The sequence below is a fragment of the Amphibalanus amphitrite genome, unplaced genomic scaffold (assembly GCF_019059575.1).
Source record: "Amphibalanus amphitrite isolate SeventyFive unplaced genomic scaffold, NRLGWU_Aamphi_draft 000082F_arrow, whole genome shotgun sequence".
In the NCBI taxonomy this organism is placed as follows: Eukaryota; Metazoa; Arthropoda; class Thecostraca; order Balanomorpha; family Balanidae; genus Amphibalanus; species Amphibalanus amphitrite.
The window spans coordinates 630267-651310 of NW_024881578.1; the positions used below are offsets into that span (position 1 = coordinate 630267).

A 21044-nucleotide genomic window follows, 5' to 3' on the forward strand; every position below is an offset into this window, starting at 1 on the left:
GGATCAAGACCAGACTGAGACGTAGTTGCACAGCTATGATAATATTTTGACATCACCAATCGCAGAGGTGTCTTTTAGTGGTATTTTAAGACCGTTTTTGTGATTCGCCACACAGTGCCACGCATCTCCGTCCGTCGCCTGGTGGCCATTGCGGGGAGGTGCAGTACTCTGGCCACCAGGTGGCGGGGTGGTGTTCTGCTCGCGGCCGACAGAGGGCAGTATCGGTAGTGAAGCGGGCCGTGGGCTGGAATTCTAAGGCGACCGGCTGGTGGTCGGTAATAGAGTTCTTGTGCTCTATATGTTGTTGACCGGCTTTGTATACAAACTGTCAATGCGACTTTTGACTACTGTTGAACGCAGTTCAAGTAAACAAGTTTGTGCACATGTTTCCAAGTAGAGCCGCTCGTGCGCCTCGTCACACTGTCTTAGCCGATATTGTTGCGGGGAACCCCACAGCGATGCTGGTGTGGCCGTTGGCATCACTACATAGACGCGTGTGACTGGAGCTTAGCAAATTCCAGACGAAGCCGAGTGGTTCGAAATTTTCCAAACTTCTTCCATTGTGACGTTGTGTCAGGAGGTGCGGCAGAACTAGAACAGGAGCCTGTTGTCTCGTTTCAGTGACACGTGAAATGATCATGGCCATCTGATGAAGCCGCACTTCCAGCAATTCCGCCCAAAACTGTCCGCCTCGACTACACCAAGGATTTTGTGAGATGCCAAATATTTGAGGCTTACCTGTCAATCACGCATATCATCGTAACATTATCCTGTTTCTAGATGGAATCCAATGACATTTTACAGTCTGTTTGAGTTACAACTCGAATATGTTATGAGTCATTAGGTACGGGTATAAATGCATGTTTCTTTCGCCACGGTACCTTCCTTCACTCGACGTTACTACTAGTGAACAATGGGAGATGGCTCCTACATCGGCCCAACATCGTAATTGCCTCTCTCTGGGTTGACCACGAACGCTGGCGACAACACTGCGAGTGGATGGTCCTCACAGCCGGCCGAGCGCCAGTCATGGGCGTACGACTCTTTAGTGCCCTGGGGCGTACATTTATGACGCTGCTGTCGTCCACTAATTCGGCCGGTCACTCAACGTCCCGCGCCCAGCGAGAAGCGCCACCGAGCCGCCTAACCAACGCCACCACGACTGACTAGTCAGCGGCCGCCCACCCGCGACTTCGGAGTGCCTATCCGGTGTGACGTGCGACTGTGACATTTAGCACGGCGAACCAGACTAATAGCAGAGGACTCGGCATGCAGCACCCCTACAGTCTCCATCCCTAAATGGAAAGGTGTTCTCTTCGACGCATGACATCCACTTCCTAGCGCAGTGTCTGGGGTATTGTCTATATACAGACTTCTGACTCGTAATTTGGTGATCGGTCGCTGGGTATACTCGCGCGGTCGGTGACCGGTCATTAACCGGTACATTTGCGGTCCGTTTCTGAGGCCACACGGTCATCTGGCTCCGCGCAGGTCAGCGTGGTCTGTTGCTATGACAGCGCGCTGACGTCGTCCGCTGCTATCTGATGGTGGAGCGTTGTCCTCGCGGCGTCAGGACATCCATCCGGCACTGCAGCTGTGTCACTAAACACTTGCTCGATGTGATCTATCACGGACATCCGTTATGCTCCCTTCGTGCCCTGTCGTCTGGCGCAATGGGTCTATGTCATCTGAGTGGCGCGTTCGTTTACAGTGTAATATATGCTGCTTCACATTCATTACAAGAGCATCTCAAGCCAACCGTACACAGGGTATCGGGAACGCATTAGCTATGCCGGTGTTGAGTTGTGTATGCGCAATGCAAGGCTGCATACAATGCATAGGTGAGAACTTCAAAGCAGCGTAGCCTAATTGCATTCGATTGCGAACACAAAGGAAAGATATATAAGGACGTAAGATGGGCCTTACGATTTATCCCCGCAACTCGGCTGATTTAAGAAGAGGAGGGCAACGAAGAAGCACGTGCTAGTGCAGTGCAGGCGGGAGAGTGGGACAGAGAAGAGAAGTCAGAGAGACTCGGATACCGTACTCCATCGACCCTGCCTGGGTGGGAGCCCAGCTCGCCGCGGCTGGCGGCTGCAGCCGGCGCTCTCAGCTGGGCGGGGGCAGGGGGCGCGGCGCGGCGCGGCCGGGCCACCCAGGCCGGCCGGCCGGCGGTGTCGGTGTGTCGGCGGCCGGCCCGTCGCCGGCGGCGGCCGTCGCGGGCTGGGACCGCCGGCGCGGCGGTGCCGTCGGCCCCCGACACCCGGCCATTAGCTGTCCGTGTCGTCCGGCCGGCCGGTCAGGGGGGGGGGGAGGGAGGCTGCACGGGACGCTCACAACAGCCTCCTCGGACGCCAATTTATGGCTCATCGACACAGACTCATGGAGCCATAGCAGAGTGGTGGCGAGAGAGGGTGGGGACGAGATGGGAGAGAGGCAGAGAGACAGACAGGTAGAGGGAGAGAGGCCGGGAGAAAGAGATGAAGGAGGAGGAGGAGAAGGAAAGAAGCTCACTCCAGACTTCCAGAGTATCTATGAGAAGAAAGAGAAACGACACGAGCCTACAGTACTGCCTGTGATAATACCGAGAGACACAGGTCGACACCGTTTCTGACCTTAGCACTCTGAAACAAGGGCCGCTGCATAACCACGGCAGATCGGAAAACAACAGAGCCATTCATTTTCAAGCGCTTCGTGTTTGTGTCTGGAAACCGCGACCTTCGATGATTTTACGCAGTGTACGGAGCCCGGTTGAACAACTGAAATGACCTGCTGCGTCCAAGGTCGGTTGGCTCCCAGACGTGAGCAGCACACATGCATCTAACAAACATCGGTAAGCTGGAGTACGTGCCAGGCCAACTTTTAATGGCTGCATTGTTTTCAGACGTGATTTGCTGACTCTGCTTTTAGCAAACAACGAAGATGGTGATTTACACAATTTGTGGTTAGAGCAGTTACGTTATAAGCCAGCGCTAAGCGCGTCATATTCTGTAAATAGCGCTGGATGGTTGTGTTAACGTGAAATGACTGGTAGAGGCACAATCCACAGTACACAGAGTTGTTATATTGTTCGAGTTCTGACAATGGATGGCCTATGGGTGTTTGATCCGATATATGACGTGGGGAAGGTGGTCCTATCCCGTGAACAGCAGGCGGTGATGTGAACTGTGAAGACTGTGGAGCACGACCTGACATCGTCCTGTTCACCGTGCTCATCGCGTTGCAGGACTGCTGTGAGCTGGGGACAGTGTGGTTCAGCGCGGTTGGTTGCGTGCTTCGTGACGGGCGGTGTAGTGGCAACATGGGCGGCTGATAGTCCATATCAATGTGCCTTCTGTTCGGTAGCAACTTTTGTATATAACACAATGAAACTGGACAGGTATTTAAGTGCGTGGCTTCCGGTTGCCCCTGAAACAACTGATCGCAATCTGCCGGTGTTGTGAAAATATTTTGAACAGTCTTCATCGTAGTGTTAGAGCAGTTTGATTTGCTGCAGTGTTCATTTTTATGTTAACGCATTATGCTTCGTTGCAGTCTCCGCTGTGGCGCTAGTGTGCTATGATTTGTTGCAGGCTCCTTTGGCGTTAGTGTATACCTCAAGGTATACACTATACACTAACGCCGTAACGCCTATAGGTTAGTGTAACCTATAGGTATCATAGTATACTATGATTTGTAACAGGCTCCACTAATGCTAGTGTGCTATGATCTGTTGCAGTCTCCACCCTGGTGTTAGCGTACTATGATCCGTTGCAGTCTCTAATGGTGTTAGTGCCCTATGATATGTTGCAGTCTCCATCAGTGCTAGTGTACTGTGATCTGTTGCAGTCTCCGCTGGTGTTACCTTATTATGATTTGTTGCAGTCTCCACTGTGGTGTTAGTGCACCATGATGTGCTGCAGTCTCCACTGGTGCTAGTGCACTATGAGCTGTTGCAGTCTCTGGTTGTGATGATATTGTCGTCACCACCGTTGCAGTCTCCTTAATTTGGTTCTCCGATTTCTGTGTTATTTGTTCAATACTTATGGTGATGCTACTGTTACCATTAATGCAATATCTTATTTACAATAAAGCTTAAAATATCTTCTTTCGTTTCTTAGGTTGCAAGTCGTGTTGCCAGCATGACTTCGGCGAAAATGTTAAATGCATATATCACCTTTTTCGCATGCATATGTTTCCAACACGACTGTTTTCTGTCAGAGTGATGCTTTAACCCGGCAGGCGGTGGGCCTACCAGCCACCTTCCGCGCGGTGGGGGGGGGGGCATTTTTTGCCCCCCCCCCTCGTATCTCCGAAACTACTAGACGGATCCGGAAAATTCAAACGGCGTTCGATAGCCCTGTCAAATTTGTTGAAGGAAACAAAATTTCATTGACCTCGGGCTCACCGATGACGTCACAGGTCAGGTCAAAGATAAAATGTTTCACCGTTCACGGGGCTTCTAGGGAAAGTGCTATAACACCGAGTAAAACGCATTTTGTCGAAAATCAGCGATAATGCGTCAGTTGTCTAGTACATATGTTGCTATTAGAGGTCACTGGTCATACCAGGTCAGGTCACAGGTCAGGTCACCGAAGGTCACCAAGGGTCACCCTCACCACATGAACCCAACTTTACTAAGGTTGTACGATGCATGTTTTATGGCCAGTCTTTCATTTCCAACTCAATGGTATTGGTTATAAGACCATCAGGTACGGTTTAGGTCACTTTCTGGTGGAGGTCAGGTCAAGGTCAGGTCAAAAAAGGTCAAATTTCAAAGTTGATATTTTTGCATAAAATGGGTATCGATTCGATGCAGCACGTCACGGGGAGTCTAATGGTGGTCTTTTTTTGCGCTACGAGGTCTAGAATTGCTAAAAATTGAGTTTGAAAATTTGACGTCATCAATTTTGAACAGTTTTTTCGCTATAACTTGGCCAAAAAAAGAGGTATTGATCTCAAATTTCGTATGTAGATAGAAGGCGGTAGGGACTATCACATATATGCCGGTTTTTTTCGAAATTCAAAAAACTTTTTGGATTTTTCGGCTATTATTTTAAAAAAATCTATTTTTTGATTTTTGGGGGTCAAAATCCAAAAAATTCGAAAAACCGAAATAGCAGTTTTGTAGCCCTCTTGATTCCACACCTTTTATGTCTGAATCATTTTTCTGTATCTCTAAAGCTGTAGGCCTGACAGCTCTTCCCGCAAAACCCTTTTTTGGGTCGAAAATAGCAAAAATGACGTCACTCTGACGTCATTAGCGGCCAACCTATCATAGCCTTTGGAAAAAAATTTTGGTCAGCATGTGCGCTAGCTACTCCCGGGAGGGTACTGAAAGTTTGGTGACGATCGGCGCAGCGGTTCTCGAGATATATTGAAAAAAAACTAAAGGGGGGGCAAAAAATGCCCCCCCCCCACCGCCTGGAAGGTTAACATGTTTACACCGGTTCAAAGTCGGTTAAGTTTTGAAATGGTGCAATGTGCGCCCTCCTGAGCACGAATGATGTAATTATCAATACAGCCGTATCAGGTCAACAAAGTATGAACCAGCTGTATCGAAGAGAATCCAGCCGTCGGGAGCAGCCGTGTCGGCCGGCCGGACGGTGGCCGGAAGTCCGCGGTGGCTCGCCATCCGCGTACCCTTCCGTTGTGACGGCGTGGTAAATCGCCCGCTTCCGGCGCGCGCCGAGTCGCTCCATTGTTGTGAAACTAGGCCCGGCTACGCCCCGTCGGACTCTATCGGCACGGCACGGGTGGTGTGTTTGTTGATTTGGGGTGTTCATGCCACAGAAGGGCGCGTGGATACGGTTAATGGGACAACATCCGCCCCTCGCAGTTTGGTCTGTCGGTCAGTCGCTTTCCCAGTCAGTCACATAACTATCTGCATTCGCAAATAGGATGATATGTGACATGTGTCATCAGCAGTCACACATGCACCCTCTAAATCTTATGTAGAATCAAATATAATAGTTAACCAGCAAGAGTCAGTCCCAGTTGATGATCTCGAATAATTCACTGTATGTAATACGTGTTCCTATGCATTGCCGTCTACCATAAGTATGTACTTGTAACTAAAATCCGTTTCCAATTGTATGCCTGGACACATCTTTTTTGCCTCACTTTGGCGCCTCTCGTCAGATTTACTTCAGCATTACCGTCTACCTTAGCTTAGCACCTCTCGTTTGTTTTCAGCATTTATAGTTTACTAAACCCCAGCATCCCTCCCTCCTTTTCTTCCTCAGCATCTCTTCTGTACTCTGCCTCAGTTTTTTTTTCTCCGGCCTGCGGCTATGTACCGCCGCGCACTGCGCCCTGTTATCTGCTCGGCCGTGGCCGGCCCATGAATGTCAAACAGACTGTCGGCTGCCGCGGCGGCCTGGTGGCGTGGCCGGGGCGTCTCGCCAGTGATGCATGTGCGGCCAGCCTGGGAGGTCACCACTTAGCGTGGCCTGCAGCGCGGGAGGCGGACACGACCGGCGCGGCCGCCGCCACCGCCGCTCGCCCCGCCAGTCCAGATCCGGCGCCGCTCTCCCTAAACCTACCACCACCGTCTCACATCGCCAGCGCCCGCCGCCGCCACCCGCGAGACGCGCCGCTCGGGCCACCCATGAGTCATGTGGCAGTGTGTGCCCGCTGCAACTGGCTTTCACATTCCACGATCGCTGCCGCGAGCGACGCGACGCCCGCGTGAAGGGCGGCGCTGCGGCTGGTGCTGCGAACAAGGGGCGTCGAAAGGGGTGCTGGATATTCACAGAATTGCGGAAAGAGATGCTGCTTAGACATGGGACGTCAGTTTTATAAATTGGTTTCTGAAATCATTAGACTTATTTGGGCAGCGTAAGCCATGAATCTGATCAGATACTGATTACTTCTATTGAAAAAGGACAGATGTTTCCCAAATGGCTGTCGTAAACCTCCATGTAAAAAATGTTTGACATTCATAAATGTGCATTGCCATTAGGGCTCAAAGCCGGCTTACGCTCACGGATCGACACATTGCAGCATCAATAAAAGTAACTGAGTCCTGATACTTTGCCGACTCGGCAGGAGTGCTGTGCTGAGTGGCACTGTGATGTGGATATGCTCCTCTGCACCTGCACGTTCTGCATATTTCCGGGTGTCCAGACGCGTTTTGATCTGACGCGGTAGCGCTGACCATCTAACCGCTCCGGGTCGGCCCGATCGTGTCGGGCGGCGGGCTCCCACGCTCGGTGCCCGCTGGCGCCGCCTCCCGACCGCCACACATGCGGCCGGCCCACTTATCACGTCCATTACATCGGCTAATCAGACGGTCGCCGTAATTTTCATGGCCTTCGGGCCGGCCGGCCGCGGGTCGCCCCTCGGCGCGGCGGCTGGCTGCAGCTCTGGCCGGCGCGGCGGACGGTGAGCTGAGGAGGGGGAGGGGTGACGGGGAGTGCCGGGGACACGGTCCCAGCCACCGGAAACCGGGCCGCTAACGCCTGCTGTCACCCACCCACCATCCCTGTGGAGCCTTATGCTACACTGAGAAACACTCAAGCCTATCCATGGTTCTCGGAGACCACGCAGGGGTCGTTCTGGTCTTGTATGAGAGCCTCAATTGGGGAGAACTTTGTTTACAGTTGTCGGTCTCCAGTTTGGTAAAGTTCTCAGGTTTTTCCCGTAACGTTCTCGAGTGAGAATGGTGTGCTATCTTGAACGAGAGCTTTGCCCGGATAAGGTACTCTTATACTGCGGGATGATCTCCCATGAGAACCTTTACCAGGTCATGAGATCATAAACGAACACAATTCCCGCTCATAATATGATCCTGTATGGTCTCCGAGAACTTTAAAACTTAAGAGCGCCGGCTTTCCTGGCACGGCATTCGCGCTCACGACCCATTCCCCCCTCTCCCCTCCCTGTAGAGCGCCAGCTTTTCATGGCACAGCATCCGCGTTCTCGATCCTTCCCATTCCCTCCATGCACAAACAAGGTAAAGAACAGGCATGTATATTTATTGTGTCAGATGTCAAAAAACTCACTCTGGAACAGAACATGCGATGCAGTCATTCGAACATTTTGAACATTTTGTTTCAAAAGCTGCCCAAACCCTTTCGCTTGCCGCCCCAGTCAGTACCGACCAGCGTGCTGAGTTTCAACTGTGTCGCTTAGCAAGAGACCATAATATCTCCCGGTGCACGACAGCTCAGTCCCTTTACTTTACTTTTAACACGGAATGCAGGTAAGTGCAAAAATGCATGTCAAGCGGCGTTCCCCACGGTCCACAGACTGTGCGAACGATGTACAATTCAAACACTGTTAAGTACAGGCACGTACAATGAGTTACACAGGCACAGACATTAAAAAGTTAATACAGGTAAAATGTATGGGCTGGCATGTGAACACTACCGACGGCAGTCCATGTGAGACCGAAGTCTAGCCATAGGAGCGGCGGAGGCGACGACAGCCGGTTGGCCGCTCTAGACAGTTTGCGCAGCTGGTAGCTGCATCTGGCTGGGGAGGAGCTACTCCAGCATGGCAGCCTGCTGACTGCTGAACCATGAGCGCCATCAGACGCTCCAGCTGCTCGTTGTCTCCCATCACCGGTACGAGCGATCCGACACGACGGTGTTAACTTATGTGCGTCTCTGAATCGGTGTCGCGCACAGGGTCAATCTCACTCGCGTACTGGCCACGCATATTATCGATTACACCACTATTTCACTATTTCACTGTGGCCGGACCGTCTCGGCGAACACGCCTCACCTCACCTCGCGGCACTCAGCTGTGTTGACACCAGCGCCGCTCGGACGATACTGACCCTCGGCCGCTCGGCCCGGCCCGGCCGGTCAAGGTCGTTCAAGGTCACGGCTGGCAAGGCGCGACACGCGTGACCCAGGGCCGGGACACAACAGGGACATTTTGGCGTTGTGCCCGATGAGTTGCCTCACTTCGGTGTCCAACATTGAGAGCATCGTCTCTACGGCTTCTTGCTCTGAAAGGGAGAGTAAGACAAATATTAGAGAAACGGCAGAAACGCTTAATTTCTAAGCCATATCCTCAAAGCACACGAATTGGTATTTAAGCAGATTTTGCTAACACTGGCAAACAGATGGCAATCGCAACCTGTCCTATATCCCAAAAATGGGCAATGGCACACAGATTTTGCCACCTCCCAGAGTAAGTAATTACCTTTGCTGTGGTTACTTTCAAGCTGTTAAGTGCACACAAAGAATACAGAAAACAAACTCACCATGAGACGTTCGCGCTGTGCGCCAGACACCAACTCGCGAAAGGAACAACCACGCTGCCGGCAGCCTTCGCAGTGCTTTCGAGAAAGGAAGGACCGGAAGCACTGAGGCATTATAGAGGTGTTCCTTAGGGATATCCATTTGAATTGGTTTGAACTGTTAAAATCGATAAACATCGTGTCATATAGTAAGGCTCTTTTTCATTAAAAATTATTTCTTCTACTGAAAAATACATGTTTTATTTTTATCAATAATTGCTATTTTCCTAAGCGAAAATGGAATCGCAGCACTTCAAACTGCTCTACTCTTAACACAGCGCCACCTACGCCTTTAGTTTCCTTCTGTGCTGACATCTGTCGTCAAAACACGTCAGCTGCGAGAACTATAAGGAAAAAAGTGAGAAGTTTACCATCCTTTCTGACCGAATGACTGCTGGTTCGAATCTCACCGCAGACCGACTGTTTGCGTTACACGGGTAGCTAGACAACTTCCAGTACTAAACTATCTCGGTCAAGACCAAATCCACTCCTGAAACCGAAGTGGAGACCATGCACAGTTCTCGGGAAAGACCAATTCCTCAAAGCGGCAAAATGGAAACCATCGTAAAATGTGTTTCTCAGTGTACACTGAGAAACACATTTTAGAACTTATACTGATAGTACTCACCTGAGTACCTTCGATGGTTTCCATTTTGCCGCTTTGAGGAATTGGTCTTTCCCGAGAACTGTGCATGGTCTCCACTTCGGTTTCAGGAGTGGATTTGGTCTTGACCGAGATAGTTTAGTACTGGAAGTTGTCTAGCTACCCGTGTAACGCAAACAGTCGGTCTGCGGTGAGATTCGAACCAGCAGTCATTCGGTCAGAAAGGATGGTAAACTTCTCACTTTTTTCCTTATAGTTCTCGCAGCTGACGTGTTTTGACGACAGATGTCAGCACAGAAGGAAACTAAAGGCGTAGGTGGCGCTGTGTTAAGAGTAGAGCAGTTTGAAGTGCTGCGATTCCATTTTCGCTTAGGAAAATAGCAATTATTGATAAAAATAAAACATGTATTTTTCAGTAGAAGAAATAATTTTTAATGAAAAAGAGCCTTACTATATGACACGATGTTTATCGATTTTAACAGTTCAAACCAATTCAAATGGATATCCCTAAGGAACACCTCTATAATGCCTCAGTGCTTCCGGTCCTTCCTTTCTCGAAAGCACTGCGAAGGCTGCCGGCAGCGTGGTTGTTCCTTTCGCGAGTTGGTGTCTGGCGCACAGCGCGAACGTCTCATGGTGAGTTTGTTTTCTGTATTCTTTGTGTGCACTTAACAGCTTGAAAGTAACCACAGCAAAGGTAATTACTTACTCTGGGAGGTGGCAAAATCTGTGTGCCATTGCCCATTTTTGGGATATAGGACAGGTTGCGATTGCCATCTGTTTGCCAGTGTTAGCAAAATCTGCTTAAATACCAATTCGTGTGCTTTGAGGATATGGCTTAGAAATTAAGCGTTTCTGCCGTTTCTCTAATATTTGTCTTACTCTCCCTTTCAGAGCAAGAAGCCGTAGAGACGATGCTCTCAATGTTGGACACCGAAGTGAGGCAACTCATCGGGCACAACGCCAAAATGTCCCTGTTGTGTCCCGGCCCTGGGTCACGCGTGTCGCGCCTTGCCAGCCGTGACCTTGAACGACCTTGACCGGCCGGGCCGGGCCGAGCGGCCGAGGGTCAGTATCGTCCGAGCGGCGCTGGTGTCAACACAGCTGAGTGCCGCGAGGTGAGGTGAGGCGTGTTCGCCGAGACGGTCCGGCCACAGTGAAATAGTGAAATAGTGGTGTAATCGATAATATGCGTGGCCAGTACGCGAGTGAGATTGACCCTGTGCGCGACACCGATTCAGAGACGCACATAAGTTAACACCGTCGTGTCGGATCGCTCGTACCGGTGATGGGAGACAACGAGCAGCTGGAGCGTCTGATGGCGCTCATGGTTCAGCAGTCAGCAGGCTGCCATGCTGGAGTAGCTCCTCCCCAGCCAGATGCAGCTACCAGCTGCGCAAACTGTCTAGAGCGGCCAACCGGCTGTCGTCGCCTCCGCCGCTCCTATGGCTAGACTTCGGTCTCACATGGACTGCCGTCGGTAGTGTTCACATGCCAGCCCATACATTTTACCTGTATTAACTTTTTAATGTCTGTGCCTGTGTAACTCATTGTACGTGCCTGTACTTAACAGTGTTTGAATTGTACATCGTTCGCACAGTCTGTGGACCGTGGGGAACGCCGCTTGACATGCATTTTTGCACTTACCTGCATTCCGTGTTAAAAGTAAAGTAAAGGGACTGAGCTGTCGTGCACCGGGAGATATTATGGTCTCTTGCTAAACGACACAGTTGAAACTCAGCACGCTGGTCGGTACTGACTGGGGCGGCAAGCGAAAGGGTTTGGGCAGCTTTTGAAACAAAATGTTCAAAATGTTCGAATGACTGCATCGCATGTTCTGTTCCAGAGTGAGTTTTTTGACATCTGACACAATAAATATACATGCCTGTTCTTTACCTTGTTTGTGCATGGAGGGAATGGGAAGGATCGAGAACGCGGATGCTGTGCCATGAAAAGCTGGCGCTCTACAGGGAGGGGAGAGGGGGGGGAATGGGTCGTGAGCGCGAATGCCGTGCCAGGAAAGCCGGCGCTCTTAAGTTTTAAAGTTCTCGGAGACCATACAGGATCATATTATGAGCGGGAATTGTGTTCGATCTCATGACCTGGTAAAGGTTCTCATGGGAGATCATCCCGCAGTATAAGAGTACCTTATCCGGGCAAAGCTCTCGTTCAAGATAGCACACCATTCTCACTCGAGAACGTTACGGGAAAAACCTGAGAACTTTACCAAACTGGAGACCGACAACTGTAAACAAAGTTCTCCCCAATTGAGGCTCTCATACAAGACCAGAACGACCCCTGCATGGTCTCCGAGAACCATGGATAGGCTTGAGTGTTTCTCAGTGTAGTTGCTGGCTCCTTTAGGTAGCAGCTGCAGAGTGGCCCTTGAGATGAGAGGACCACTAACGCGGGAGTCCCTCTCGCGCGGTGTGCGGGGACCCGCCACCGTGCGAAAGCGACCTTCCGTTCCCGACCGGCTCAGTATGGCAACACGCCGAATAGTCCGATATGGTGAGACCAGCAGCGGTGTGTGGAATGCTCAAACTCGGCTGCTGAATTGAGGAGCCGGCCGATGCATAAACCAGGAGCGGGTGTGCGCGTTGCTGACAGTGACGGACCTGTGCGACTGATGGTTCTGACGCTGATCAGCGAGCGGCGCGCCGCAGCTGTCTCTGAGGCGCCGCACCGGTCTCCGGTCAGAATTGAACCTGTCGGTATCTACTGACGCTCTCCAGGTCTGCGCCCGGCCGAGAGTCCATGGTGAGCCCCATGATAACCAGGCGCTGATCAGTGGAGATCGCTGCTGGCTCGGAACAATCACAGCGCAGGGATCACAGTCAGCCGCCGACGCCGTGTCAGCGTCGTCCACAACACGACACGGTGCATTATACCAAACAGCGGCGCCCGGCAGTGGCGCGCAGAGCCGACAGAGCGGTACACGGCGGTACCGGCCTCCGAGCGGCGCTCAACACCGGTGAGCGCCGCCAGAGTGCCATCATCAGGCTGCGATCGACACCGCAACGGGCGCCGCTCGCTGCACGCGCTGCCCGACGAATACCAATGAGTCGGGCGGCGCGGCGCGGCCGCTCGCCGGCAGTATGCACCGCGAGCCGCGGACGCCACGCTGAGCCGCTCTCGACGGGCGCCGAGCCGCGCTGGTCGTGAGCGGCCGCGCGCGTCCAGAGACGGCCGCCGGACTGCGGCGTCTGCACTCGCTCAAACTCGCGCTTGGCACGGCGGCTGCACCCGACTCGTGCCCGGATGACACCGCGCTTCCCTCTCCGTCGGACGTGACGCCGTGTTGACGCAGTGCCAGTGCCGTCACGTCACCGGGCCGTCACGTGACTGTCTGTGGCACGACGCGCCACTCCCCGGCCCGGCTGGAGAGCCTCTCCGGCCCGCCAGAGCCGGCGAACATGCCCGTCCGTCTGATCCCCGGAGATTAGTGCAGAGAAAGGCGCTGAGCGGAGCGCGATGTTCGCTGAACGCGGCTGAGCTGAGCGAGCACGAATTCTGCCGTCTCGTGATGATCTACACACACATTGTAGGGTAATGCTCATGAAACAGGAAGATTTGCCGAATCTTGGTCGTTATCTTTGCCCGAGATCCATTTATTTGAGTTGCAATCCTCTTCATACAACCGCAACACTCATTCCTGTGTGACCTGTTTCTCACAACCTCGGAATTTAATCCCACGTTTTCAATTATGATCTTCCGTAAAATCTCAGCTTTATGGAGTTTTCCTTATCGTGCTCTTGTTTTAGATTTTGAATATTTTTTTTTTGATTTTTATAGGTATAGTTATTGTTACTCTACCAGATCTTATCACTAAATACAGTTATCATCACTCGTCATATTGTTGCCATAGGTACTAGTTAATCTCAATTTGTGTTAAATTCATTCATCACTGAGTCCATTCAGCCCAGTTCAGGCTCTGTGGCACCACACCGTGCCTATCCTGTGTCACTCCTGGTGCCGCGCCGGGCGCTGCTCCCACTCCGCACCCCTCCACCACGGGCCGCCTCTGCCCTCCGCCTCTCGTCTCCGCCTGCCCGCAGCCACCGGACCCAGGCAGCACCGGCCGGTGAACAGGCAGCAGCACAGGTTACCCAGCAGGGAGCCCAGGCAGTCGCCGCCGCACGTGGCGCCCACCGACACCGGCGCAGTGGTCAGCAGGAGGGGCAGCAGCGGCAGCAGCACCGCCAGCCACCGGCCGTACGAGGCCATGGCGACTGAGACTGACGCGCAGACTCGGGGAGTCGGTGTGACGCAAAGAAACTGTAGACCGGTGGTGCAGAGCTGCGGAGACCGGTGATGATGCAGAAGGGTTGCACAGAGCTATCGGTCTGGTATGTGTGACGCTGAGCTGCTAGCAACACTCTGTAGATGATGAGGTGATTTCGAGGCTCCGATGATAAGCGTGCTGACCTACCGACTTCCACTGCCTAGTGCCTCAGGGCTGACCGGCCGGCCTCAGAGTAGTCTTTTGAGGCCGCGGTGACAGTAGCGGCGCTCACGGTCTACCTGTCCTGGCACGGAAGTTAGACTGAAGACGGAGATAGAGGCGCATCGCTGCTCACAGATGTGGGCCGACGGAACAGCCGGTCTCAGCCACGCGCGCCCGATAGTCACTACCGGTCGGCCACGATACACTCCGTAGATGCCCCTGGAACTGGACAGCACAGCTGACTTCACGAGCTGACTCTGCTCAACTTCATCAACACACAGCAAGTCGTCACCGCCATCAACTTCTGAACGTTATGTTCAGTTCAACTGCGGTCATCGATCACGATCTTCACACCGCTAAAGAGTAACTGTCATTCCTCCTCGGGAGCAAAGGTCCGTCTTTTCCTTTCCTCTGACAACAGCAGACTCCTCCATCTACAGCTGCGTTCTCCGTCGAGAGAAGACCCGCCAGGCTGGTCCGTGCCCCTCAGGTGCGCTATCAGGCTCGGTATGTGCCCCCGGGAGCGCCACCAGACCCCCGCTGCCCTCGGAGCCGGCGCGTCGACTGCCTCTGAGACCTTCCTCCCTCACGTCAAAACGCACACGTGTCCTTGCTGCCGAGCCAGTGTAATTATGAAAGCCGCTTCGGTGCGCGACCCCAAGGGCATGGGGGGCCACGCGGCCAACGGTGCACCGTTCCCCCATTGTTTATCGGGCCCTGCGTGACCGTGACGCCGGCGGCGCGGCGGCGGAGCGGCCCGGGCCGGGGTGACGGTCACCGGGCGGGCCGGGGTGACGGTCACCGGGCGGGGCGGGCGTCACGGGTGCCGTCTGCCGACCTCCGCTCGAGGTCCTCCTATTTTGTACACCGAGCACGCGCCGCCATAGGTCAATTAGGCCCGACGCTGGCACGCTATGTAAACAATCGCCGTGATTTATACCCCTACGCCGCCGGTTGTCACTTGTATTCTGGAGATAAAGCGATGCATCCGTTTCTGCACGATGCAAACGGCTGTCGGCGGCGCCGGGAGAGCCAAACTGAGCTCAGTGCCGCCGGGGAGTAACTGAGCTCGGCGAGTCGGGGCAGCTTAACTGAGCTCCGGGAGAGCCAAACTGAGCTCAGTGCCGCCGGGGAGTAACTGAGCTCGGCGGAGCTGGTTAGCTGAGCTGGGCGGCACGAGGGAGCTAAACTCAGCAGCGCCGGGGAACTGAGCTCAGCGGACAAGTGGCACTGATCTCGGCGGAGTCGGGGACTGCGACTGCTGTAACCGTGTCTGACCTGGCGCCGCGGCGGCTGCGGCGCGGAGCGAAGCCGGTTTCCCGTCATTGGCCAATGGCCGTCCGCGGCACTAACTATAAATCACTGCGTGGTTGGCCGGTGCCTGGTCAGCCACTGTTACCGGCAACCGCGGCTCGTCTGACCGACACCCGGCAGCTGAACACATACTCACTTAGTACCCGTCCGCCGCCGCATTTGCATATTGTGCAATTCGACACCAGTGATGAATTTCGACCCCAGTTCACAAAAATAATGAAATGGTACGCTGACTTGCAGCAGTTTCAATGTGATACTGATGGGTAATGCTGACTTTTCTTTTTTCCGCAATGCATTATCATACTCCTGGTGATCTAGTAAGCTTTCAGTTTGTCCAATGTTTGGTGTAGAATGGCAAGGAGAGCGGCAGATGGGATAGCAGGCCGAGAAATCTCTGGAGCCTTTATCGCGCTGACCCCGTTTCGGAATAGTTATACCTATCCAGAAGCGCCACCAGCACCTGTCCGCCACCGACCAGGCAGGGCTCCTAAGGGTCTCTGGAGACGCTACTGGCTCCGTTACCGACCAGCCAGGCTCCTGAGGGTCTGGAGGCGCTACTGGCGCCGCCGCCGACCAGGCAGGGCTCCTGAGGGTCTCTAGAGACGCTACTGGCGCCGCCGCCGACCGACTTCAGACGCCCACCGCGCCGCTATCTGGCCGCCCCAGAGCGGACTCCACCCTGTGCCGACGGGTCCGGCCGTCCCCCCGCCCCCGTCACCCTGTCGGCGACGGAAAATAATTACACCGCCGGTGATGAACAGGCAATATTGCAATATTCACGTTAGGTAGATTATGCAAATGGTACGCCTTCGCTCGGGGCCATCTAGATAAAACTAGAATTGATTTAGAAGAGAACTGTTCAATACAAGTGGGAACGGAGCTTAGGAAAACTTATGCAGCGATTTTGTATCGCCTGTGGTGGAGTTCATGTGTCACATGAGTCACACGCACATGCCTTCAGGAACATCGACGGCATCCGCATGGTCCACCATACATACTACGTACTGACTGACTTCGGGTCAGGACTGCTTCATTTGCTTGGTTACAGTCCCGTGCTTACAAAGATTAACCCGCGCCCTGCTGGGGGGGGTGTTTGAACACCCCCCTTGTGGTTTTTCGCGAATATCTCAAAAACGGCGGCGCGGAGCGCCGCCGTTTTTGGTACACCTTATCATACATCAATTCTACACATGTTGTGAAAATTTCAGACCAAGGTCATTCAAGGTCAGGTCACCAGGTCACTTGAAGTGACCTCACCTCATAAAACGTTTCAATGTCTGTCATAGCTACACAGAGTGACCGATCGCTTTGAAACTTTCAGCGATTGCTACGAGCAATAGCATGTACAAAATGTATATCTCAGAATTTTGATATCGATGACCTAAGGTCAGGTCAATTTTGCGACCTCCCCATTATAAGTCAATGGGAGAAAATTGAAATGCGCCTCTTTTGGACGAAAGACATTATAAACACTCCCAAACACTGAATTACAAGTGGTTTAGACACACTGAACATGAAAATGGTGTCCGTGACCCCTGTTTATGCCCTGAGGTCATCTTAGGTCACGAATGGTATCTAACAGTTTTTCGCAAATAACTTTTGATAGAGGCATGCTAGAGCGATGAAAACGCCTTTGATGTGTTCAGCTCGACGATACGGATCGACTGATATGCAACATGACCCTTTCCGGTCAGGTCATGACCTTGACCTGAGGTCAAATTTTCAAGTTGACCTTTCAAGGTCAAGTTATAGTCCATTCGATGCGTCTTGACGAGAGGAACACGATGCCGGTAAAAGTAAGCTCGTACAAGGCTTGGGTCAAAAGTTATTGCAGAAAAACTGTTTCCGAAAAAATCGGCTATTTTTGCAGTTTTTGCCCCCTGCAGGCAAAACCGTTGACGTTAGGTCAAATCTGAGAAGATTATTCAGAAAGGGCGTTAATAGGGCTATCGAATGCGCTTTTCCGCGGCGCTGTAGCTCTATTGGTTCCCGAGTTATGCGTTGGCTTCTTGGAAATTGTCGACATTCGACCTGGAAATCGGCGAAATTTTGCCTTCAATGACCTCTGGTGACCTGACCTTTGACCTGACCAAAAAATTGACCGAAGTGATTTCCTCATTATTTTTGACGCTCTTTCGAACGCCGCCTTCCGCGTATCGCTACGTGGCCCAGGAGCCGAGTTAGAAGGGGGGGGGGGTGTTCAAACACCCCCCCAGCAGGGCGTGGAAATCCAGGACCCCCAGCTGGGCGCGGGTTAATGATACGTATTGGTTACAAGTGGCGTACCACTACCAGCTGCTTTCATGGCTCTTATTTTCGTTTATCCCTGTGTGCAACTTCGTGCTGACCAGACGCTGTCAGTTTTCTTGCCCCCTCTGCAAACAAATAGAGACCATACTGATCGCTTATTTTTCACCGATATGCGGGCCTTCGTGGCCCGCAAATTACGCTGCAGATCGGGCGACTCTGCGCCTGACTCAGGGGCTGCTCCAAACCCATGAGTCAGACGACTCCGTGAGTCAGGACCGTGTCTGCCCGTCAATCGCTTGCCGCCGACGGGTTCGCACACGGCTGATACACTGGGCAGCTCCGGGCAGCTCTGGACAGCTCCGCCGGCGGCTGATGGATCTACTGGCTATGAATAACGATGCCCCCCGCGCACCATTGTCCAGAAACTCGGACCGTCCAAACACAGACGACTCCACAAAGGCTCCGTGGGCGCGTGTTGTTTTGTGCGGCCTCCTGGCCGAGAGCCGCTAACTTGTGACGCATGGTCCGGTCCCAATCGGCGGTCTCAGGTGACGTATGACGCGGTCCCGGGGCGCCGCGGGGCCGGCCGCGGCGTCCGGTCAGCCCACTTCAGCAATCACAGCCACCATTTATCATGGTAATTAATGATAGCCGGCCATCGATGGGATCCTTCTGTGGAGCGGACGCGCCAGCAGGTACGGGGAGGAGCGCTAAGATAATTGCATTCACTATTTGAAAATTGTATGCTAGCTGAAACGACGGAACATCGAATAGCAAGAAATATGCGAAACTGCAGAAGGATACGCATAAAAATGCATAATTACGTTTATCTAGTTTGCTACATACATATATTTAGGCACTCTTTCTTCAGAAAAGCACCTATCTTTGCGTTAAATTTTCAGAGGAAATCCTCCTTTTTCCATATCACAAAACACTTTTCATAAATATATATTTTCATGATTACTGTATCAATAATGAACGCAAACTGTGAGACATGGTTAGGTTAGCTAGGATCTAAAGCGCACAATGATATGAATTCGTCTGTTTCAAATGTTGACCTGTGCAGCTTGGGTACAGGCATCGAAACATTGCTAATGTTTTTATTATGCACGTTGCAGCCAACACTTAACCTCGGCAAAGTTCAAACAGCCAATACCAATGTAGCATTCTATATCGGGCTCTCAGCACCTGCTGACACTGCAAAATGGCCGCAATTTAGATCTGTAATGGATTAAATCAGAACCGACGAGCTTCGAGGTTAGAATTCTGCCGGCAGTGCCCCTCCCCCCCCATCCCTATATACCCAGCTGACCAGCCAGGCGTCGATGGAGAATCACCGTGAGCAAATTGTCGGCGGGTCGCGCCATGACTGATTTTCGCCCATACGTCACTCGGCTTCACGTGCTGTCTCAATGACACGGAACATATGGGCTCCGACCGGCGGGGGCCACGCCGTCTGCTGAATACGGAAACATCGTGAGTAATTGAATTCACTATCCGCCGCGCATATATGGTGCACTTTATTTTATGAGTGCCCAACTGCGTTGTAAATGACCATACATTATTCGCTCGCATCAGCGTGCTGTCATTTATTCACGAGTGCAATTTTATGACTCGTTCTGCTGTGTGCCTGGTGTTTTAGGCGCCGGCAGAGGTCGGCTGAGTGGTGCGGCCGCCGTGTCTGTTCGCACCTCCGCGCCGGCCGCGCGCTGACGACCCAGGATGTCACGCCGGGGGGGGGGGGGAGGGGTGGCTCCTATCACCGAGACGGACCCCCGGCTCAGGAGTGTGATCCACACGGGAATACGGCCCCAGCACAGGGTCATGCCGGCCACTTAGCCCGTCTTCGTACATCAGGCGTAATTCTATGAGCGTATGGTAAAGGTGAAGACAGAGGGAGAGAGAGAGAGAGAGAGAGAGAGGGAGAGAGAGAGAGAAAGAGAGAGAGAGAGAGTGTGTGTTCATTAAAAATAGTAACATCGTTCAAAGCAAGATTAAATTGAACGACTATGGTACGATAAAGACAATACAAGAATGAAAAGATGAACTTCTGTAGATAAAAAGTAACATAGACAAAATTTTTGCTGAAAAGTTATTTCTTCAATTTCTTCACCTTTCTCTTACAATTTTTTTTTTGTATTCTCTCCCTTATGATCGCTATTCAAATAATTGCATTTATCGTTGCTGTTGAAATAGCTGCGACGGGCAGCACTCGCCCGAACCATACAGCACGCAGCACTTTACACGAACTACTTTACATGCAGCATTGCTCAGTGATTTATAAGCTTAAATAACTATCACAATCAGTCTTCCAGTTAAAGGTAGAAGGTAACTCACGCAGCTTATCAGGCCAGCATTAACCGAACAGATACAACACCATACCACACCGAGGCCATTTTTTAATGGAAAGGTACTAAGCATCAGCAGTTCATTCGGCCTAACGTCAATCAAATGCCATTCGTCATAAGATATGCTAGGTATTCAGTATTCAGTTCCATGAAGCCTAATGACCGTAACTTCAGGGGCAAATCAATCTGTCACTCCACCTTGTAGTTACGAGGTGACGACACGCATTTCTCCATTACCGTAGCCGGCCTTACGTGACGTGTAATTTCATTTTTACGGTGCACTATTTGCTGTTATCGTCTAACGGGCGTGCGCGCTGCTTCATACATCATACTGATATGCGGGCCGATTACAGAGCACCATCGCAGTCCACGCACGTCCTTGGCTGCGCCGCGGCCCGGTCGGACTGGCGGTGATCTGAGGTGGCCGACGGGCGCGCCCCAGGCACCCCGGGACCGGTCGGGGACGGCCTGCGTGCCCGTCTCGACACATTGCGTGACGATGCCGCTCAGCGTTTCCCAGCTGGATCCGCCGGGCACAGTAAGTTTTTGTTCGACCGGAGACGAGCTCCGTAGGTGACAGCTCGAAGGATGCGGTCGCCGGGTAATGGGAAACGAGACGGTGAGCTCACTGCTCACTGCCTGACGCCTAGCCGGTGCAGGATTGGTTGTCGAAATGTGGTTGGGAGAGATGGTCCGCACCTCTGACCCGAGGCGTTCCGCTCGGAGATTCTCCGGGGGCTGCCCCGGGGCGTCGGCGAGCTTTGTTGTGTGCGTCCCATCCGGCCGAGTCAGCGGTCTGCTGTGGGAGCGGCTGTGCGGCCGCCGCCCCCGTCCTGGCCTCGACTGGCC

At 52.6% G+C, this 21044-nt stretch overlaps 2 long non-coding RNA genes across 2 annotated transcripts; one reads left to right on the forward strand and one right to left on the reverse strand.

Moving 5' to 3' along the window:
• Positions 1-8708: 8708 nt before the first annotated feature.
• Positions 8709-9306, reverse strand: LOC122379652. Its single transcript, XR_006256207.1, has 2 exons — positions 9197-9306; positions 8709-8938 (listed from the first exon to the last, which is right to left on the reverse strand). It is a non-coding gene; the product is annotated as an uncharacterized LOC122379652 (long non-coding RNA).
• Positions 9307-9821: 515 nt separating this feature from the next.
• Positions 9822-10960, forward strand: LOC122379653. The gene is made up of 2 exons (XR_006256208.1): positions 9822-10472; positions 10731-10960. It is a non-coding gene; the product is annotated as an uncharacterized LOC122379653 (long non-coding RNA).
• The last annotated feature ends 10084 nt before the right edge of the window (positions 10961-21044 follow it).